General features: G+C 38.4%; 1 protein-coding gene across 1 annotated transcript in view; it reads right to left on the reverse strand.

The window, feature by feature from the left end:
* Positions 1–18970, reverse strand: part of LOC111578656 (CD82 antigen-like) — a 40417-nt gene extending 21447 nt beyond the window's left edge. The window contains exon 1 of the mRNA XM_023285572.3: positions 18814–18970. The gene's annotated coding sequence lies outside the window, so the exon portion shown is untranslated. The remainder of the gene's footprint in view (positions 1–18813) is intronic.
* Between the last annotated feature and the right edge of the window lie 4331 nt (positions 18971–23301).

Here is a 23301-nt window from a genome sequence, read left to right on the forward strand (position 1 = left end):
GCTGAGAACGTACACGAGGTTTCAGTTAAATTATTAGGCCTCTTCTTAAAAACTTCGAAAACAAACCAGAAGATACTGTTCACAGCAGCTGCTTCTACACATGAAAAACTCAGAAATGTGCAACAATAAAAAAAACTAGCATCATGTAATCCCTGATATTCCCTCAGAGAGTTCCTGCTGTCTGGACCTCGTTAGGAAGAAAGTCATGAATCTACTGCTGCAGCCGAAAACAAAACGAGATTGAAGCGATTCTTGGAACCAAACGAGCTGCAGGTTGAGTCGGTTCATCGGCAGCTTTGACCCAGTTCACAGAAAACCGGGTTAACGGTTCGACCTGCTCACCAGACAAACCATCGACCGCCCAGATGAAACTTTCAACAACAATCTCTAAAACACACAACTTATCATTCCTGTAGCATTCTGACGGCAGCCAAACAGCTTCAGGTGCAGCTAACAGAATTATCCACGTGTTTGTGTTGTGAATGGTCGTTAGCCAGCTAGCTAACCTATAAAAAACCACTAAAGATACGTCCACATCACCCTGTGTACTGAGATACAGTAGAACACCATAGATAGCCTGAAACATGCTAATGTTTGTGGAACTTTTTATATCTTGCTAGCATGTTTGTTGACAAACTAACAGCAGCATGTTTCTAGATTTATATGGCATCACAACCTAACATTACCATTTTTCTGTCTTACTAGCATGTTGCCAACTATCAATAGCAAGTTGCTGGCCTACTCATGTGTTGCCAATTAACTAGTATGTCTCTGAATGCTAGCATGTTGCCAACTACTACGTTTCTGACTTGGTAGCATTTTCCTGACTAACATTGACATGGCTCTGGCTAGCTAAGGAGTCAGTAACTAACATTAGCATGTTAGTTACTGCCCTCCCTAGCTAGCCACGTGTAGCTGGTCACATGCTAAATACTAGCATGTGGCCAACGACTATGTTTCTGGCTTGTTAATATGTTGCTGACTAACTCTAGCATGTTTCTTGCTAACGAGGGAGTCTGTAACTAACATTAGCATCTTCCTGGCTTTCTAAGGCTTTACCAGTTAATATTAATATGTTCATGGCTTGCTAAGATGTTGCCAGTTAGCATGTTTCTGGCTTTCTAGCACGTGCTGTTGCAAGTTGCTGGCCTACTCACGTGTTGCTATCATTAGAATGTTTCTAAATGCTAGCATGTTGGCAACTACTATGTTTCTGACTTGGTAGCATGTTGCTGATCAACATACACATGTTTCTAGCTAACTAGGGAGTCAGCAACTAACATTAGCATGTTTCTAAATGCTAGCATTTTGCCAACTACTATGTTTCTGGTTTGGTAGTGTTTTGCTGACTAATATAGCCGGGAGTCTGTAAAATTAGCATATCTCTGCTTTTTCTAAGGCTTTACCAACTAAAACTAGCATGTTTCTGTCTTGCTAGCATGTTGCCAACTAGCAGGTTTCTGGTCTGGTAGCGTTTTATACTGACACTAACATGCTAGCAAGAAAAAAAGTTCCAGATGGCAAAAAACTAGTGAGCCAGAAACATGATGATGATGTTGGCTACTAACTCCTTAGCAAGCTAGAAACCTACTGGTTGGTAACATGGTAGCAAGACAGAAACATGCTAGTATTAGTTGGTAAAGCTTTAACAAGCTACGTTTCTGCTAAAGTACAAATCTGCACCAATCTAAGACTTTAAACGGGTTTCTTCTTCAGCTGAACCTCGTTTGCTTGAAGTCCAGAGAAACAAAGATGGATCTGATCAGACTTGAAATATGTTGGTGCTGAGGCTGAAACTAAGCGTTGCTCTAATTACACCAAACACGATGCTAAACACGCTAATCACCGGTTTGACGAGCGGCTGCAGGAAGTTTGAGGCCGAGCTGCAGACAGAACCGAGACGAGTCAACAACAAACTGACAGAGGATCAGTTTAGAATAAACCACAGCTCAGAGGATTTCCACTAGAAACTGTTGGAGGTCAGAATTCGGGCAGATACGTCATCTGAACATCAGAATTATGATGGTTAGTCTCAATTTAAAACTCATTTTCTGTGACGACAACAGAAGTCTGTCTGACACATCATTTACTGTGATTTCAGTTTGTTTAAAGAAGGTTTGTTGACCTGCAGCTCCACATGTTGACAGTAAACTAGAGAAGTAAAAGAAGAAAGAAGCCGTGGAGCTGCAGAGTTAACGGATATGAATCACAAGTTTCTCTCAATGAACTGAAAATGATGGACTGTACATGTTTTAAAGCTTAGAGAGAACCGTCCAGGTAAATAAACTCCCCTGGTTTCAGGTAAATGTGAATTTAAAACTCCTTATTTTGCTCTTTTCTTATTATATTTATCTGCAGTAACTGATGCAGACTAGTGAGGCGTTTAGGGAACATCTGTTAATTGTAGTCTCTATTAGGTTGAGTTTAATGTATATTTAGCTTCCAACAGATGCTCTGAATTCAGGTGAAGATTATTTTAGGTCATATTTCGATGCCGATTTAACAGGAATGAACATGGAAGTGAAAATGAAACAACTATTTATTCACATCTGAAAGTGCAATAAAAATAATGTGCCTCTAAAAATCAATGAATGATCAGGATTTAACTTCATTTGGGACATTGTAAGTTGTTAATTTATTTAGATTTCTTTCAATATCAGCAGCACAAAACTCTGTATGATGAATATAATAATAATTATAACATATACAGTAAAAATCCAGATCAGAATCCCATCCAAGATGTTACAAAACTGTTCCAAGTTCATTTCTATGTTTGCTGATCATGCACTCCTCTACAGTGGTTAATTATTTCAAAATAGAGTTATTCTGGTGAACATTCCTGTAATTTTCTTAATCAGTCCAAGTTAAAATTCCAGAAAAACTTTTAGTTTGAAGAAAAATACTATTAAATCTTAAAACAACAACTTGAAGTGATTCTGTTGCCTCAGGTTGAGACTTTGGTTGATTTCTTTCAATTTCTTCTAATGAATCCACATATTAACAGTCTTTTAATAACCTGAACCGAGAAATAAGAGTTTAGATGCTTCTGGTTGTGACTCTCAAACATGTGGTTCAGGAGGAAGTTACTGTAGAAACACAACGAGGGGATTTTAAAGTTGTGTTGTTAAAATTAAGCTGAAACAGAAACCATCAAACCAAATACAGACGGAGGAGGTAAAACCACCACAAAGAGATGTAAAATAACCTAAATGTGGTGCAGAAGAACGCTAAAATGATGGAAAATGACCAAAATTAAATGAAGATTAACACAAACTCACCACAAAAAGATGCAAAACAACCAAAGTGTGACACAAAACAACCAAGAAAAGACATAAAATGACCAAAATGACACACAAGCCACGCAGGCAAAATGTGTAAAAGGACCAACATTAAATGCAAATGACCATAAAGTTTAAAAAAAAGACCACAACAAGAGGTAAAACAACCAAAATGAAACACAAAACAAGCACAAAAGGACATAAAACATCTTTAAAGAGACACAAACTACACAAAAAGACATTAAACAAGCAAAATGTGACGCAGAAGAACCAAGAAAAGACATGAAACAGCCAAAATGACATAAAAACTAAGCAGACAAAAGGTGTCAAATGACCAAAATTCAGTGCAAATGACACCAAACTCACCACAAAGTGTGAAAACAAACACAAAAAGATGTGAAACAACCAAAGTGTGACACAAATTAAACACAGAGAGACATTAAAGAACCAAAATTAAATGAAAATGAACACATAAACAAACTGTGACACAAAACAAACTAAAGAGACACAAAACAACCACAGTCAGTCATAAAGCGACTAAAATGTGACGAACAAAGACGTAAAATAACCCAAATTAAATGTAAACAACAAAAACAACTAAAATGTGACGTAGAGCCAGAAAGACGAACCAGGACTTCTTCTGATTGTCTTGGTTTTGTCATTTTTTTGGTTGTTTTTGTAGTCATCCGCACTAAACTTAGGTTCTTTTAGTCATTTTATATCAGGTTATATCAGTTTATATCACTGTACGGTTGTTCTGGGTCACATTTTGGTTGTTTTCTATCTTTGTGTGCTCAGTTTTTGTCTCATTTTAGTTGTTTTGTGTCTTTTTGTGGTGGTTCTACATCACATTTAAGCTGTGATTAATGTGTGTCTCATCTCTTGTGGTTGTTTTGTGTCACATTTTGGTTGTTTTTGTGTTTCTTTACACTTAATTTAGGTCATTTTTCATATTCGTCCCCTTAGCTTGTGTCTTGTTTTAGCTGTTTTGTGCATTTTTTTTGGTCTTTTACATGTTTTTGTGGTTAGTTTTGTAGTTTTGTGGTCTAGTTTGTGTCTCATTTTGTTATTTTATATATTTTTGTGGTTCTTTCTAAATCTGAACCTCCAGTTTCCAGCAGATCTTTGTTCTTTAAGCAGCTCTAGAAGGAAACATTCAGGTGTCCTGAAGGCGTCTTGGCAGTTTTTTTGTTTTAATTTGGTTGTTAAGTTTGTTTTTCTGGTTATTTTGTGTCACATTTTGCTGGTTTATGTGTCCATTTGCATTGAATTTGTTTTGTTTCACATCTTTGTGTGTTTAATTTGTGTTTTACGTAGAGGTTTACCTCTTTGTGCGGTTGTTTTACGTCTTTTCATGGCTAGTTTGTCTCCTTTTAGCTGTTTTACCTCTTTTTGTGGTTGTTTTATGTCGCATTTTGGTAGTTTTATATATTTTGTGTGTTTTTTTAGATTTAATTTCGGTAACTTTACATCTTTCATTGTTGTTTTGTCACATTTTGGTTATTTTATGACTTCCTGTGGTTGGTTTGTGTTTAAGTTTGGCCGTTCAGACTGTTTTTCTAGTTGTTTTGTGTCACATTTTGCTGGTTTATGTCGTCATTTGTATTTAATTTTGGCTGTTTTTTGGCTGTTCACTTATTTTGGTCGCTTTATGTCATTTTGTGGTTGTTTTGTGTCATATTTTGGTCATTTTTGTGGTTGTTTGCATTCAGTTTAATTCATTTTATGTCTTTGTGTCATTACTTTGTGCCTCGTTTTGGTGGTTTTGTCTTATTGCTTTTGTCAAATTTGTTTTTCTTTTGCATTTAATTTTAGCCGTTTGATGTCTTTTTTTTTGGTTGTTCTGCATCACATTTTGATTGTTTTCCATGTTTTGTAGTTATTTTTGTAGTTTTGTGGTTTAGTTTGTGTCTCATTTTGTTATTTTACATATTTTTCTGGTAGTTCTGTGTTGACCTGATGTATCACGTGAAAGTAAACTGAATATCTGGGAGTTTCTGGACATTTTCACTTCCCCTCCTGTGAACCTCATCAGGTCGTATTCAGCCGTTCAACACTCACATGATTCACTCAGCTTTTGTTTTCACATCAGAGACTTAACGTCCATCAAACTGCACAACGACTTTACGATCCTCTGCAGGCAACAACATGTCCTCAGGTGTGAACACAACAACAACTACACAATGAAACTTAACTCAACGATACAGAGCCAACAAATGTGTTCTAAAAGAAAACAACGGCTGCATTAAAACCTTTATCTGACACATTATAATTTATATTTACTGTCTGTTCTGTCAGAAGATGGTAAACTAAGAAAACTGCATGTGTAAGCTGTGAATTATGAGAATTTAAACTTCTCTAATGCTGTCAGACATGACAACATTTCTAAAAGCTGTTTTCATCTGTGGTTATTGAATGTCAAACGTGTCAGTTTTATTCATTAAACTGAAAAATAAAATACAATAAATCCTCCAGCAACACCTGAACACACACTTAGATGGGTAAAACGAGGATTAACTCTGGTTTTATCAGCTGGCCTAAATTAAAATATCTGCAGCTGATGAACCAAACTGACTGGACAAGTAAATAAGATTTTAAAAAAACACCAAAAGTTTCTCTGTAAAACTGTCAGAAAGACAGTTAGTCAGGCAGAAGAATGCTAGTTTCCGCTCCAAACATGCTAGTGATTAGCCTCGGGATGCTAAAACAAGTCGAGAGAAACAGTAAATTGTGAGAACAGTGCAGAAGCTACAGAGTCTAGCTGGCAAAATAGAGATAATATTAAGTAGCCCGGGGATGCTAGTCGCTAACTTTGCCAGGTACTAGCCTTGGGCTTCTAGTTAAAAGACTTGTTTACTAGTAACCAGCCTGGAGATAGAAATATTTTAGAGTAGCTCCAGGCTGCTAGTTGCTAACCTAAGGACAGTAGTGACAAGCAAATATGCTAGTGACACAGCTAAAGATACTAGTCGCTAACACATAGATATTAATAACTAGTCTAAGAATGCTAGTAACTAGCTTATGGATGCTAGTGACAAGCCCGCGAATGCTTATGGTATGGTTAAAGAAGCTAGTTGTTAAGATAGTTACTAGCTTACAAGCTTAGCAAACAAGCCCAAGGATGCTAGTGACATGGCTAAGGAGGCTAAATACTAACATAGAGATATTAGTAAATAACCTAAGAATGCTAATAGCCAACCTATGGACTCCAGTGACAAGCAAAGATGGTAGTGACTAGGGCTAGTCGCTAATACAGTGCTACTACTGAGTAGCCTAAAGATGTGAGTAACTAGCCTAGGTGTGCTAGTGACATGGCTAGAAATGGTAGTCACTAACACATAGCTATAACTGACTAGTCTGAGAATGCTTGTAGCCAGCTTATGGATGCTAGTAACAAGCCCAAGGATGCTAGTGGTACTGTTAAGGAGGCTAGTTGCTAAGAGAGATATTAATAAATAGCCTAAAGATGATAGCATAGCAAATAGCCTCACGATGCTAGTGACAAGGATAGAGGGTTAGTCACAAATATAAGGATATTATTAAGTAGTCTGAGGATGCAAAAATCTACCCTAAGGATGCTAGTTACAAGCCCAGAGATGCTAGTGACATTGCTAAGAAGGCATATTTCCAATGTACGGGTATTAGTAAATAGCCTAAGGATGGTAGCAACTAGCCTAGAGGTGCTAGTGAGAAGGACAGAGATGCTAGTTGGTAATATAGAATTAGAATGCCAGTAGCATGGCCAGGGAGGCTAGTCGCGACTAGAGATATATTATTAAGTGGTCTAAGAATGCAAAAATCTACTCTAAGGATGCTAGTGACAAACCTAAGGATGCTAGTGACATTACTAAGTATGCTTGTTGCCAATGTATGGGTATTAGTAAATAGCCTAAGGATGGTAGCAACTAGCCAAACAATGCTAATGACAAGCCTAAGGAGGCTAGTTGCTAGTATAGAGATATCAGTAGCCTAAGGATGGTAGTAATTAGCCTAGGATGCTAGTGGCACGGCTACAGATGCTAGTTGTTAAAACAGAGGTATTTTAATGAGTCTAAGCATGCTAGTAACTAGCTTACAAGCTTAGCTGACAAGCCCAAGGATGCTAATGACATGGCTAATGAGGGTAGTTGGCTAGCTACTAACACAGAGATATAAGTAAACATAGAATGCTAATAACCAACCTAAGGATAATAATGACAAGGCTAGGGATGCCATTCGCTAACACATAGATACTATTGAGTAGCCTAAGAATGCTAATAACTAGCAAAGACAGTTACATGCAATGGATTACTGAGTCCCTGAATGAATAAATATCTGAGCTATAATGAAAAAGCTTCAGCTCCTGATCCTCAACGACTGGATGCATAAACAAGATGAAGGATCCTCCAGAAGTTTCTTAGTACCAGAATCACAACAGAAATGGAGCAACGACTCTTTGAAGCCAGTAAAAAATGTGGTTATCCATCAAAGAAAGTAAAATATTTCAGTCTAAATGTCAAAATACCAAATAAACCAACCTACAAAACGAGACTCTAGTACAGTGTTTCTAATAAAGCTCTATAGACAACTGTTGAAGTCTCCACATGGATGAAACAATACTCAAAGTCCTTAGCTTTAGCATGAAGCTAAAAGCTGCCAGTTTGTCCATCATTCAGCTGAACATGGACTCAGACTGCAGCAGAAATGTGAAAGAGGTGAAACAACAACAACAATCAGCTCTGTTGTTTCTCTTGCCGTTCTTCCCATAAACACAACCGAATCTATTTGTGGCCAGAAATTTAAATCTCATATTAGCAGAGCAGAGACACACAAAGACGACGTTTGTTCGTCCTCTAAAGCCTCAGACTGCTCCTCACACCAACTCTTCTCTCAGACTGAATCTAATGTTTTGGGAAATTTGCTTCATTGCTTTCTTTCTAAAGCTGATGTGTGAACAATAAGACCAATCTCATGTCGAATGAAACTGAAAAATAAAAAGTGGAGTTCTAAGTGAGTACAGTCTTGTGAACATCACCTAAATATCTAATGATTCTAAACTGTGTGTCCTTACAGGAACAGGAACCCCAGGGAGCCTAACCACTTCAGACCTGTGGCCCTCACTTCTCACCTGATGAAGACCATGGAGAGGATCGTCCTCAAGAACCTCCGTCCCCAGGTGAGCCAGTATCTGGATCCACTGCAGTTCGCCTACCAACCGAACATTGGAGTGGATGATGCAGTCGTCTACCTGCTGCACAGATCACTGACTCACCTGGAGAAACCCAGCAGCACTGTGAGGGTCATGTTCTTTGACTTCTCCAGTGCTTTCAACACCATCCAGCCTTCTCTGCTTAGGGTGAAGCTTGAAGGAGCGGGAGTAGACTGTCACCTGGCTGCTTGGACCATCGACTACCTCACCAACAGACCACAGTACGTGAGGCTTCAGGACTGTGTGTCTGATGTGGTAGTCAGCAGCATGGGGGCCCCACAGGGGACAGTGCTCTCCCCCTTTCTCTTCACCCTGTACACATCGGACTTCCACTACAACTCTGGGAGCTGTCACCTCCAGAAGTTCTCCGATGATACAGCCATTGTTGGGTGTGTATCTGAAGGGGACGAGCGGGAGTACAGGACGGTCATCTCTGACTTTGTGGACTGGTGTGAGCGAAACCATCTGCAGCTCAACGCCAGTAAGACGAAGGAGATGATCGTGGACTTCCGCAGGAGGAGGACACCCCGGACTGCACCGGTGAACATCCAGGGTTTGGACATTGACATGGTGGACACATACAAATACCTGGGTGTTCACCTCAACAATAAACTGGACTGGACACACAATACAGAGGTTCTGTACAAGAAGGGCCAAAGTCGTCTCCACCTGCTGAGGAGACTGAGGTCCTTTGGAGTGTGCAGGACTCTGCTCAGGACATTTTACGACTCTGTGGTAGCGTCTGCTATTTTCTATGCAGTGGTCTGCTGGGGAGCAGGGAGCACTGAAAGGGACAGAAAGAGACTAAACAGAAGGTCAGGAGGGCTGGTTCTGTCCTGGACTGTTCCCTGGACTCCATAGAGGAGGTGGGTGAGAGGAGGATGTTGGCAAAGCTCACATCCATCATGGACAATCCCTCTCACCCACTGCATGACACTGTGGGGTCTTTAAGCAGCTCCTTCAGCAGCAGACTGAGACATCCACCCTGCAAGAAAGAGCGCTATCGCAGGTCCTTCATCCCATCTGCTATAAGACTTTACAACATCAGCATCACTGGCTGATGTTAACATAAACTGGACTATATCATTACCACCCCAAATCATAAAATTTGCACTGACATTCTTGCACTGCACATCTCTGCACTTTTAAACTTTATTTTTATTTTTTCTGTTAAAAAATTTTGCCACCCTTGTATATATTGTAAATAAAGCTGCTGTAACAATGTAAATTTCCCCTGGAGTGGGGAGAAATAAAGAACTTTATCTTTATCTTTATCTTATCTTATCTTTAAACACCACAAAGGTTCTGTTGGGTTCAGCTCAGACTCTCACTGTCCAGGTCCTGGTTCCACTCAGTTCTAGTGGAGAAGCTCTTGTTGTTCTTTGGACGTATTCCTGCTGGAATATTCCTCATCTTTCAGCTCCTGGTCAGCCAGTATTTTGATTTATCCTCATCTAGAAGTGTCATCTGTCAACTGTCAGGACTATGCATCCACTGTGGTAGTCCTGGTCAGGTTCTCACCAAACATCTGGACTCCATCTGAGTCCAACTCATTGATCTTCATCTGACCAAAGAATGTTCTCCAACATCCATCAGGCTTCTTCTCATGTTCTTCAGCAAGCTTTCATCTGGAAGTTTAGTTCTGAGCAGCAACCAGGTTTAGTTCTGGTCCTCCGTCCATAGAGGTTGATGTTCTGAAGGTTCCTTCACACTGTCTGAGCTTCACACTAACTCTGGTTTCCACGGAGAACCCCTGAGCCAAGTCTGAAGCAGCTGCTGTCTGTTTTTACAGCTGGATGGAGAAAGTAGTTCACTGTCTGTGGAGTCATTTTAGGAGCTCTGATTAGTGGAACTATGACTCCTTCTAGACCTCCTGATTAGTGGTATTATGACTCCTTCTAGACCTCCTGATTAGTGGAACTATGACTCCTTCTAGACCTCCTGATTAGTGGTACTATGACTCCTTCTAGACCTCCTGATTAGTGCTACTATGACTCCTTCTAGACCTCCTGATTAGAGTACTATGACTCCTTCTAGACCTCCTGATTAGTGCTACTATGACTCCTTCTAGACCTCCTGATTAGTGGTACTATGACTCCTTCTAGACCTCCTGATTAGTGGTACTATGACTCCTTCTAGACCTCCTGATTAGTGGAACTATGACTCCTTCTAGACCTCCTGATTAGTGGTACTATGACTCCTTCTAGACCTCCTGATTAGTGCTACTATGACTCCTTCTAGACCTCCTGATTAGAGTACTATGACTCCTTCTAGACCTCCTGATTAGTGCTACTATGACTCCTTCTAGACCTCCTGATTAGTGGTACTATGACTCCTAGACCTCCTGATTAGTGGAACCATGACTCCTTCTAGACCTCCTGAGTAGTGGAACTATGACTCCTTCTAGACCTCCTGATTAGTGGAACTATGACTCCTTCTAGACCTCCTGATTAGTGGAACTATGACTCCTTCTAGACCTCCTGATTAGTGGTACTATGACTCCTTCTAGACCTCCTGATTAGTGGTACCATGACTCCTTCTAGACCTCCTGATTAGTGGAACTATGACTCCTTCTATACCTCCTGATTAGTGGTACTATGACTCCTTCTAGACCTCCTGATTAGTGGTACTATGACTCCTTCTAGACCTCCTGATTAGTGGTACCATGACTCCTTCTAGACCTCCTGATTAGTGGTACTATGACTCCTTCTAGACCTCCTGATTCCTGCTGACTCTGTGCTTCACTGGTTTTTAGTTGCTCACTGATCTTCCTGGATCTTTTTCCATTTTGTCGAGTCTCTCAGTCAGATGTTTCTCTTCCTCTGTTCAGTTCTTTTCCACATGGAGCCATGATGCAGACATAGATAGACCCAGGCCATAGAGTTTCTACATTGGAGTCTTCTCTTAATCTTAATTAGAGGAAATACAATTCTGTTCAACAGAGAAGTAGTGCAGTTATTGGTACAGTTTAGAACTACTTGGCATTTAAGTGTGGTTCCACAGGGGTATATTAATTATTTTACCTGTCTGAATGCCTCCATGCTTCACTGTCAGGACTGTGCATTCACTCAACAAATTCATTTTGATCTCATCTGAACAAAGAATGTTCTCCAGCATTCATCAGGATTCTTTTTAATGAGTTTCATGGAAGTTTTGAACCAAAGAAGTAAAGGTGTTTTTTCCCCCTATTTTTTCTTCATCGATTTTGAACCGAAGAATCCGAAGTGAATCCTGAATCTGCCAAAGATTCCCACCTGGTTGTGCTCATTCATCACCTGTGAGGCTGAGTTACACCTGGTCCACCTTCACCAACACTCTCTCTTTCATGATTGGCTCCGCCCAGCTTCTCCTCAGGGTTCCTCGCCAAAACAACGGCAGCTTTCAGACACAATCTTCTCTGCAGCCAACAAAAGGTGGAAACTCGACACACGGCGTTCGTTTCTGGCCTTACATTTCCTCGACACAATACAAACAGCCGCAGCTTTTTCTCTCACCGTGAGAGTTTTTTATCTGGAGACACCCGAGACGACAACGTAAAGCTGAGAGGAACTGCAGAAACCAGCAGACATCACCTGAAGTTTAACCTCCAACTGCTGTATGTTAAGAGACACTAAAAACCAGAACACAGCTGCAACTAACACGAGTCTCCATTATGGATTCATCTCATAAAGACCTCTTGCTTCCATAAAATGGACTCTTTCAGTGTCTCTGATGTTAAAAGTTCATTAAAAAATGATAAATAAATGGAAAGTTTGATGCTTTTTTGTCACATGATGCTAAATCCAACATCTTTCTAAGACAAAATGACATTTAAAGTCTTGATCTGTGTGAAAAGCAGCAGATTAATCAGAAAGTTGTTGTTTGTAGCAGTGAAATGAAAAGTCCAGACTAAGAAAAGCAACACATCCTTCCATTTTAGAGGCTTGAACTTCCTAAATATGATTAGTTTTGGTTAAAAACAGGTTTAATTAATCAATTAAGTAATCATCTAATTATTAAACACTCAACAGTTCTTCATATTGACCAGTCTGACCGTTGGTGGAAAGAATATTTTTATACTCTACTGTTCAAAAGTTTGGGGTCACCCAGATAATTTCATGTTTTCCATGAAAACTCCCACTTTTCTCCATGTGCTAACATAACTGCACAAGGGTTTTCTAATCATCAATGATCCTTTCAACACCATTAGCTAACACAATGTAGCATTAGAACACAGGAGTGATGGTTACTGGAAATGTTCCTCTGTACCCCTATGGAGATATTCCATTAAAAATCAGCCATTTCCAGCTAGAATAGTCATTTACCACATTAACAATGTCTACACTGGATTTATCATTCATTTCATGGTATCTACATTGAAAAAAAAATGTTTTCTTGCATAAATAAGGACATTTCTAAGTGACTCTAAACTTTTAAACGGTAGTGTAGATATATATATATATATATATATATATATATATATATATATATATATATATATATATATATATATATATATATATAAAAACAAAGTTTTTTTAAAACAGTCTTTAATGGGAATAAAATCGCAGTAAAATAGTATTAACTGACATGTTAACCATAAAAAAGAGGCCAAAACGCAATATAAATACTGTAAAAATAAGAAATTCTTCTACGTTTGACTGTAAAATTATTGATATTTGTCAAAAATTCTACATATTAAGGATTCAGAAATGGTAAATATTTTTTTAACAATTATTTTCCACATTTTTCCTGTTTTGTTAAATTATAAATAATATTTTCTTCTTTAATTTGTTGGATTTTGCTGTTTGTCAACTTATAAATTATTCAGAGGATGAATCAACAAGTTAGCATTTCGCAGCTATTTTTAACAAATACTGAAGAAATCTTGTTTGTTTTATTTATTTTGCTTCTAGAGTTATTTTCTGTCTGATGAATGTAAAATAAAAGTGAAAGTATGAAGCAGCAGAAAACAGAAAGAACCAGGGAAAGAACCTGAACCCGTCAATAAGGTCAAAGACTAGAACTTACTGCAGCTGAAACTCTCAGATTATTAACTGAGGAGTTATTTTTTTAGTCTTTTTGTAAACAAGGATTCGTTGCTCCAAACTGAGCTGCTGATCTTTTACCATCAGAGAGTCTAAACTAGACCGATGGAGGTGCTTCGTCAGTCTGAGGTAAAACCAGTTTGTTTGTCCAGATAACGCGACTCCAGCTCGATGCGTCAGTCCGTGCAGGTTTCCACGGCGACGCAGCAGCTAGAGGTTGTGGGAAAATCTCTGAAATCTTTCATGTTTGTTTGGACTCGGACGCCTCCACAACCAGAAGAACATAAACAGATAAAGATCTGTGTTTGGTTTGAACCACAACACTCGAACGCATCACTGAAGTTTCCCAGAATACACCTGTAGAAGCATCTGGTTTCTCTATTGGTTTATCAGTTCAATTATTGATTAATTAGTTATTGAGAAAATAGTGGTAATACCATCACAGACCGTTGACTGTTGTAGAAAACTCATAATCAGATTTAAACAGTGGATCAGCGCAACTGGTGTCACTGGTTCTAAATAAACGGACTGGATCTGGACTGGTTCTAGACTGGTTTAGACCTGGTTAGTCTCTTTATTTAATCCTTAACTGACTCCATGAAGCCGGGATCAGGTCTCTGGTTTCTGACTGGTTTTGGACTGGTTTTAATCTGGGTTTTGGACTGGTTTTAATCTGGGTTTTGGACTGGTTTTAGTCTGGGTTTTGGACTGGTTTTAGTCTGGGTTTTGGACTTGGTTTCAGATCTGGTTCTGGAGCAGGTCTGGACCTGAGTTCAGTTCTCGTCAGGAACTTGATTTTAAATGTGTTTTAAACTGGGATTCACAATGGCTACAGACTTTGGATTGGGTTTAGATTGGTTTTGGACCCGGATTTAGACCTGGTGTAGGACTGGTTTCAGTCTTGGCTTACATTGGTGTCAGACTTGGTTTTGAACTTTATTGTTGACTGGTTTCACGTTTGGTCTTGGACTGGTTTTAGATGCGTTTTAGTTAAGGCTTTAAACTGGTTTTGATCTGGTCTTGAAGTAATTTTAGTCTTGTTCTAGACTGGTTACAGACTTGGTCTTGGACTCCTTTTGGACTGGTTCAGAACTGGTTCTGGACTGGTTTCACACCTGATTCTAGACCAGGACCAGATGGTAAACTGGTTTTAGGGCTTAGACTTAATTTAGATCAATTTAAACCCGATTTAGGACCCAGATTCAGATCTGGTTGTAGACCAGGTTTAGACCTAATGTTGGACTTGATTTAGACTGGGATTTAAACCCAGTTTCAGACTGGTTTCAGACTGGTTTTAAATCAGTCCGAACCTGCTTTCAGAATTTTTTTTTTTTTTTTTTGTGGTTAAAACATTTGAATAATCAGAGCTGCTGCTAATGAATTTCCTCCTTGTGATTTACTGATTATTCTACTTTTTGAGTTTTCTGATGTCTAATTTGAACTTCTGCAGTTTTGTTTCATCACATTTCACAGAAATCTTCTTTTCACCAGTTTCTTCAGATTTCCTGCCAACAAACAACAAACTGAGAGTCAAACCTGTTAAATGTTCAGAATTCTGTTTAATCTGGGATCACATCAAGGCTCCTGATTTAAATTAAACATCTGACTGCAGATAGAAGCTGCAGCTTTCAGCTTCTGGTTCTGAATATTTAGTCAGTCCAGGAGAATGAACCAGTTCCTGCACCAGCAGCAACGATTAGAAACGTCAACGTGAAGCCAAACTTCGCATCCTGAGCTGAGGAACTAAGACCACCGAGGCTCTGTGACTCTATTTAGACTTTAACCTGACAGGATAAAGAATCTGACAGAAACAAGCTCTGATCGGCTCAATGTGAGTCCGACTTGTTGTTTGCTGTTAAAGAAAAATGTGATTCAGCCATGAGTAGCTTCAGGCTAATTCCAGCAAACAGGGCGAGCAGGTTGTCGACTCCTGCAGCAGCGAAGTGGGAGAGTCGGAACATTCATTAAAAAAACAGGGAGGCGTCACCTGAAAGTCCTCAGACGGTCCTGACGGGTATGAAAGGTATGAAACCGCACCAAAACCAGGTCAGAAACCGCACCAAAACCATGTATGAAACCAGACCAAAACCAGGTCAGAAACCACACCAAAACCAGGTCAGAAACCGCACCAAAACCAGGTCAGAAACCGCACCAAAACCATGTATGAAACCGGACCAAAACCAGGTCAGAAATCGGACCAAAACCAGGTCAGAAACCGCACCAAAACCAGGTCAGAAACCGCACCAAAACCAGGTCAGAAACCGGACCAAAAACCCACCTATAAAACACATCCTAAGACAAGACTAAGATCCATCCAAAACAAGGTCTGAAACTGGGTTATAATCAGTTCAAAACTAGTCTAAAACCAACATAAAACCTAGTCTAAATCAGTCTAAAACTGATCCAAAATCAGTCAGAAACAGGTAAGAACAAGACCAGAAATCAGGTCCAAAACCAGTCCCAAGCTGATCTAAAAACCCAGCCTTAACCCAGGTCAGGACCAATCAAACCCAGTCTAAAACTCATCCAAAAATAGTTCAAAACAAGGCCTGAAACAAGATTAAAAATCAGTCCAATCTGATCTCAAATCCAGTCTAAAATCAAGTTTAAAGTCAGGTCAGACACTAATTCAAAACCCATCCAATATATATCCAATAAGTCTAAAACCAGTTCAAATCAAGGCCTGAAATTGGGTCAAAAACCAGTCCAACGCTGATTTAAATTCCAGTCTAAAACCAAGTCAGAAACAACTTAAAACCCAGTCTAAAACAAGGTTAAACCATCCAAAGGTAGTTAGAAACCAGTATAAAACCATGTGTGCCTTAAACTGCGTCAATAATCAGTCCAAAGCTGATCCAAAACTCAGTCTAAACCCAGTCTAAAACCCAGTACAGAACCAGGTCCAAAACCAATATAACCCCCAGTCTAAAACCAGTGTAAAACCAAAGTAAATCCAGTCTAAACCCAGTGTAAATCCAGTGTAAACCCAGTCTAAAACCAGTCTAAAACCAGTCTAAAACCAGTCTAAAACCAGTGTAACTGTGAACCCGGAGCTCCTGGAGGTAAAAACTTTCTGCGTTGGGTCCAAACTTTAAACGGCAGCAGCTGCTGATCTGCAGCTTCCAGCTCGGAATGGAAACGAAATTAAGGTCAGAGCTGATTTATGGTCGACATGTGGAACAGAAGATGGAGGAACCAGAGGAGGAGGAACCAGAGGAGGAACCAGAGGAGGAGGAACCAGAGGAGGAACCAGAGGAGGAACAGAAGAGGAACCAGAGGACGAACCAGAGGATGAACCAGAGGAGGAGGAACCAGAGGAGGAACCAGAGCAGGAACCAGAGGAGGAACCAGAGGAGGAGGAACCAGAGCAGGAACCAGAGGAGGAGGAACCAGAGCAGGAACCAGAGCAGGAACAGAGGAGGAACCAGAGGAAGAACCAGTGGAGGAACAGAGGAGGAACCAGTGGAGGAACCAGAGGAACCAGAGCAGGAACAGAGGAGGAACCAGAGTAGGAACCAGAGGAGGAACCAAAGGAGGAACAGAGGAGGAACCAGAGCAGGAACCAGAGCAGGAACAGAGGAGGAACCAGAGGAGGAACCAAAGGAGGAACAGAGGAGGAACCAGAGCAGGAACCAGAGGAGGAACCAGAGGAGGAACCAGAGGAGGAACCAAAGGAGGAACAGAGGAGGAACCAGAGCAGGAACCAGAGCAGGAACCAGAGGAGGAACCAAAGGAGGAACAGAGGAGGAACCAGAGCAGGAACCAGAGCAGGAACCAGAGCAGGAACCAGAGGAGGAACCAAAGGAGGAACAGAGGAGGAACCAGAGCAGGAACCAGAGCAGGAACCAGAGCAGGAACAGAGGAGGAACCAGAGGAGGAACCAAAGGAGGAACAGAGGAGGAACCAGAGCAGGAACCAGAGGAGGAACCAGAGGAGGAACCAGAGGAGGAACCAAAGGAGGAACAGAGGAGGAACCAGAGCAGGAACCAGAGCAGGAACCAGAGCAGGAACCAGAGGAGGAACCGGAGCAGGAACCGTAGCAGGAACCAGAGCAGGAACCAGAGCAGGAACCAGAGGAAGAACCGGAGCAGGAACCGTAGCAGGAACCAGAGCAGGAACCAGGGGTCGGTGCCTCCAACAACCTGAACTCTGAGCCACATTTAATCTGAGCACCAGACGATTTTCTAATCTGATAAAACGATCGATTGATTGAATCAAGAGCAGAAACATCAGAGCTGCTCTAATCTGATGCTTTTCTTTGTTTTAGTCTTGAAGTCTTTCAGACAGAAAAAGACTTTTTTTCACAGTTTTCTGGGACAGAATCGGAGCTGAAGCCGTAAAACTTCTTCCATCTGGAACTGTTTGACTTTTATTCCTTCCAGTCTGAAAAGACATTTTATCATGTTGGAGGAGTTTAGTTTGAACTGGAAAACCTCAAAGTCTCCATTTATCTGCTTTATTTTTGGTTTAAATGTGAACAAGAAGCTAAAAAACTAAACCTATGAAAATATTTTCATTTCAGTAACTTTATTTAGGATTAAATGTTCTGTAAAATCGTTTATTTTCATCCATGTGAAGCTAAAAATGTCAGTTTAAAGCATGAAACTATAAAAATCTTGTGTGATTAGAGCTGCAGCGATCAATCAATAATCAGTTTGATTAGTTTTGAACAAAAACAGACTCAATTGTGTGAGTTCAGCTCCTTAAATGTGAATATTTTCTGCTTTCGTTCCTCTTTAATGACAGTAAAGTTCAGATATTTGGACTAAAAGGGACATTTGATGCACATTTTTAGTGTTTTCCATCAGAATAATGCAGACAATAATCCACAGATTAATCTTCTATGGTAATATTAATGGTGAGCAGCAGCTCAGACGTATTTAATGTGCAGCTGGACAGATTTAACTTTCAATAATTCATGTTTTATCACTAAAATCTTTCATCTAACAAATAGATTTTACACAAAATGTGAGAACACTCTGGTAACAATAATTCTAACAGGTTTATTTTGTGTTAAATATTCAGTTTCTGCATTTAAAAGCTCAAAATGAGTCGATAAATCTGCAGTTTGAGAGGATTTTATGTCCTGCTGCTTTCAAACCTTCAGATAGAATCAATGAGTGGAACAAAGTCCAGCTGAGTTCAGTTTACTTTCTGTTTTAAACAGAACCGTTTTTAATTCTCCTCTAAGCAGAAAGAGGCAGGAATCTGATCGATTAATCAAACTCCTGATCACTGATCTCCACCCTCGCCTCGTGCTCTCTCGGTGGTCTTTACAACCAGCAGCTCCCGTTAAAACGCCCGTTTCTCGGTGACTCACGTGTTTTCTGGCTCTCCGGTAACGATCCTCGGTGCGGCGGCTGCTCGGACTGACGGACCTCCTGCTCGGCTCGACGACAAAGCGGCGGCAGACCGGAGGAGGCGGACTGACGGACGGACGGCGGGGAATCCTCCGGTCCACCGTGTGGCGGAGGAGGGAACTAACTAACGGCGCCGTTAACCCCTCAGCGGCCAATCAGCGAGCTGCTGCTGCTGCCCACACACTGAAGAATAAAATGTAATAAAATAAAATCAAATAATTATTATCATTGTGATTATCAGTCTGGTAACTTTCTACCTGGTAGTACCTGAATATCTTTCAATCATCTGCTTCATTTATGGTTGAAATGTGGGCAAGAAACTCAAAAGACAAAACTTATGAACGTGTTTTCGTTTTAAAAGGTTTATTTAGCATTAAATGTCCTCTAAAGTCGTTTATTTTCAAACATATGAAGCTAAAAATGTCAGTTTAAAGCATTATTATTATTATTATTATTATTATTATTATTATTATTATCATTATTATAGGAACGATGTCTACTGAATGTCGGTGTCACATGTATGCCAGCGACATTATAACAAATTATAATTTAAATATCAGTGATAATACATTTATAATCTCTAAGGGCTATCAATTCAAAACTAATTGGAAATCATTTTTAAAACAATAAAAAAATAATTTCTGTATGTGTACCTAACATTTAAGTTGAAGCTAAAGTGGGAGTGACTTTAAAAGTACGGAAATAAAGTCAATGTTATGTTTAAATATTGAGTTTATAAAGAATTTGCATTTAACTAGCATGATTACTTCTCTGTAGCTGTAGCGTTAGTAACGCTACAGCAAGCTAATACAGCTAGTTAGCATTTTACACAGATATATCTATTCCTGGTTAGCTGTTATATTATGGTTCAGATGATGGTGGACATAATATTCTAACTGTATTACTGTTGATATTTGATTATAAAATTATCGTCATATCAACAGGTAGCCTACACTAGCGAAGCATTCATGCTAGTTGACTAACACTACAGCAAGCTAATGTGGCACAGAGCTATTTTAAAATAAAAACAGCTAGTTAGCATTTTACACATATATCTATTTCTGGTTAGCTGTTATATTAATGTAGTAGATGTAGCTAATGTATTGTAAGATATTCTGACTTTATTAGCACTGATATTTAAATTAATGGCACATCAGCAAGTAGCTACACTAGCAAAGAATTCAAGCTAGCTAGTTAGCTCAACAGGCAGCCACTATGAACTAATGTTGTCTGGTCCGCTAGTTAGCCTTTTAGACAAATGATGATGTGTTTTTACTGCTAGTTAGCTCAGATGTTTTTGTATTAAATAATTGTGTCCATGAAATTATCACTGACTATAACTTTAGTAAAACTATCACTTTTAACATTAAGCTAGCTGGCTATTGCTACAGTAATAATTGTATTGGCTTAACAAAATTAGGTAGTTAGCCATCTAAACTGATTTTTACTGCTTGTTAGCTGATATGTTACTGTATTAGATGATGGTGCCTGTGATATGATCACATTAGTAGAGATTATAATTTATTTATTATGATTTATATTTAAAGTACTGACATGAAAATAAAGTCACATTATCAGCCAGGCTTCATAAGAGAAGAATTCATGCTAGTTAGCTACTGCTACAGCTAGCTGATACAGCATGGAGTTATTAGCGCAACATAAAGTTAGCTGGTTAGCTTTTTATACAGATCATAAAACATCTTTACAGCATGATTAGCTGTTATATCCCTCTGTTAGCTGTTGGTGAACATATTTGATCAGATTTGGAGAGATTATAACTTTATTATTCTTTATATTGGAATTAGTGACAAAAAAACAAATGTTTTGTCATCTGAGGTATTTAGCCTCCACTTGCTAGGTAGCTAATGTTAGCAAGGCAGCGACTATTACCGACACAAAATAACATTATTAGTTAAAATAAAGTTACCTAGTTCAGCTTTTAGACTGATAATTATATATTTTACTGTTGGTTAGATATTATGTTGTTCTATTAGACGATGGTGAAGATAATTTATCAGAATTCTAACATGAGCCAGGATACAACATTCAGTGTTTTAATCCATATCAGGAGGGAAATAAAATATATTCTTACAATTTCACATATCAAGGGAAAAAATCTTTTATATTTCTAAGTAATAAATATGAGCTTCATAGTAAAACAATAAAATATATGTATATCTGCTTATTTGTCCTCTGAAAATATTAAATATTACTTCAACTTACCTCAAAATCATTTATGATTTTCTTGCACCAGTAAAAGACCTGAAATAATAATGTTCTGTATCTAGTGATCAGAGGGGGATTATTGATTTAATAAACTGCTGAACATTATTGCTAAAGTAATATCTCAGTCACTTGCTGCCAGAAATATCACTAAAATAACTAATCCTTTATTCATTTATCCACCTGAAAGTACATTTAGAAACATGAATGTTATAAAACCTTAAATCCATAAAGTCTCAGTGACAGCAGAATATAAGCTAAATACAAAATAAGAATGTAAAGATGGAAGAAAGGTTAAAATAAACTTCATATCCCAAAATTTACATTTTTTAAGCACCATTTTTCACCTTTTACTCCCAGAAATGTGAGCTTTTACCTCCTCAGAAAGGTTTTATGTCATGATTTACATATTTTTATGATCCTGACTAATGTTCCTGGGGACGTTTTTCATCTTCTGTGATGACTTTATTGAGTTTTGTGCTCACAGTGGTGGTGATGGTGTCAGCGTGGTTAGCGCTGCTAGCAGTGGTGAGGTCAGGGGACGTCTGCAGAGGACAAAGATCCTCCTCAGAGCTCAGCACATGCAGTCAGCGGCTCCACATCAGCAGCGTTCTCCTGTAAATGGTGTCATTCTGCAGCACAACTGAAGAACAGAGCAGCTTCCATCCAACGTCAGACCTCAGAGTGAGCTCAGCATCGGTCCACCAGAGGCTGAATCATTCCTTCATAGGGACAGAATCATGACACCGAGACAAAACCACACTTTAACCCACTATGGAGCTTTATCTCAGCACTCTGACCGGCTCGCTCACATTTTACTGAGTTTATTTGATCAGTTTTCACACTTTGTCTCAAGATTTATACCATTTTTCTCATAATTAGGATTTTAAAAATGTAAATTTATAACAATAATACTTTAAATAATGAGATAATGTTCCAAGTTATGAGGCAAGAAGAAGTTCTGAGATAAAAGATGAGATAAAACTAAAATATATGAAATGAAACCTTCAATTATAAGATTAAAGTCTGAAATACAAGACAAAACTGAAAAATTATGAGACAAATGGCCTCAATTATGACATAAAATGTGTAATTATGAGCTCAAAATATTAAATTGGAGATACATTTCAGAATAAGAGCCTAATTACTAAATAAAATAGTTAAATTATGAGACATAATAAATTGAGATTAAACTCAAAATTATGAGACTAATGGCCTAAATTATTACAAAAAATGTGAAATTACAAGCTGAAAATATTAAATTATGAGATAAATTTCTGAATAAGAACCTAAATTATGAAACACAACTAAAATATTTGAGGAAAAACAGTAAATTAAAAAGAACAAAACTTCAAATAATAACATAAATTTCAATTAAAACACGAGATAAAAAGCCTAAATTACAGAGATAAAACTAAAATGTATGAAAAGAAACCTTTAAGGATGAGATTAAACTCTGAAAAACGAGACAAAATGCAAAATTATGAGACTAACGGTGTAAATTATGATAAAAAATATTAAATTATAAACTGAAAACATTAAATTGAGATCAATTTCAGAATAAGCGCCTGAATTACTAAATTAAATAGACATAAAAATAAATGTTGAGATTAAACAAAAAATTATGAGTCAAAGAGACTAAATTACAAGATAAAATGAAGATATGAGATCAAAACCTTAAATTTTGATCTCAAACTCAGAATTATGAGACAAAGAGTCTGAATTTCAAAATAAAATTCAAACATGAGGTTTGGCCTTTAAATTATGAGAAAAACTTCAGAATAAGAGCAGAAATTAGTAAATAAAAAAATAAAATCATGAGGCAAAGAGGCTAAATTACATGATAAAAATCATGTATTATAGTAAAACCTTCAATTATGGGATAAAACTCGGACTGATGAGACAAAGACTCTCAATTACAAAATAAAATTTCAATAAATTTAAATTAAAACTCCAAATTATGAAACAGTAAAACAGAATTCCAACATGAGGTCAGACCCTTAAATTATGAGATAAAGTTAAAAACTGAAACAAGAATGAGACAAATAACCTAAATTCTGCTTTAAAAAACGTAATTATGAGACAAAATGTGATGAATGATCGATTTTCTGCTGAAAATACTTCCTGTATAAACGTTTGAACATCTAAAAATCAGAACTTCGTCAGACTGAAGTCTGCAGACGTTCAGGCTCCTAAAAACTGATTTAATTCCCTTTTCTCTGGTG

The sequence above is a fragment of the Amphiprion ocellaris genome, chromosome 1 (genome assembly GCF_022539595.1).
Source record: "Amphiprion ocellaris isolate individual 3 ecotype Okinawa chromosome 1, ASM2253959v1, whole genome shotgun sequence".
NCBI lineage: Eukaryota > Metazoa > Chordata > Actinopteri > Pomacentridae > Amphiprion > Amphiprion ocellaris.